This window comes from Crocodylus siamensis, chromosome 4 (genome assembly GCF_052110815.1).
Source record: "Crocodylus siamensis isolate JL-2025a chromosome 4, ASM5211081v1, whole genome shotgun sequence".
Classification (NCBI taxonomy): domain Eukaryota; kingdom Metazoa; phylum Chordata; order Crocodylia; family Crocodylidae; genus Crocodylus; species Crocodylus siamensis.
In genome coordinates this window covers 230,343,758-230,344,555 of record NC_143398.1, presented here as the reverse complement: position 1 = coordinate 230,344,555, position 798 = coordinate 230,343,758, and positions in this window count along the sequence as shown.

The following is a 798-nucleotide window of genomic DNA, read 5'->3' as shown; positions in this document are numbered from 1 at the left end:
CTTTGAACCTGCTTCAGAGTGCAGCTGCTTTATGTTATTTATGTTACAGCAGAAATTCAATTAATATTTAACTCACACTATCTAGTGTGCAGATAAACCTGCCCATAAGCAACTGATACTCAGATATCACAAAGGTTTAATTTTCTCAGTAAACTACAAAAACCCCAAACAACTTCAAAGTTGCAGCCCTTATCTGAAGAAAGGTCAAACAGAATATCAGTTCAGTATTTTCTAACCAGTCATGAAGATATGTAGGTCCCTAATTGCCCTTTAGGCTAGGGACAAAAGTTACAAACATACCAGTTTAAGTGATCAGAAACTGGTTTAAACCTGTAACCAGACAAGTTCAGTGCATGTAAACCAGTTTCAAAATGGCAGAATTCCTATAAAACTCACATCTTCATGGGCTACCACTGCTTGTTATTAAACCTTTCACATTTACAGTTTGTCACAGAGTCGCAGCCAGCTAGGGAAGGCCCCGTGGCCACCTGCTTCGGCTGGGGCCGGCTGCGGGTACTGCCGAGGGCCAGCACGGAGCGGCCGGCCTGGCCTGCGGAGGCAGTGCCCTTCCCAGCCAGCTGTGGCTTGCTGGCAGCCAGGCCTGACCCGGGAGCAGGGACCAATCTGGCTGCTATTGGTGATGCGTAGGGCACGTGCACCCCGGGATTGGCCTGGCGACATCTACGGGTGGTTACTGATCGCCACCCCCTCTCCCCTCGCCGCCAACACTGCTGCAGGCACCTGCAGAAGCTCCCTGCTCACCACCACCACCACCTGCGGACAGTCGCCATGCTCCCC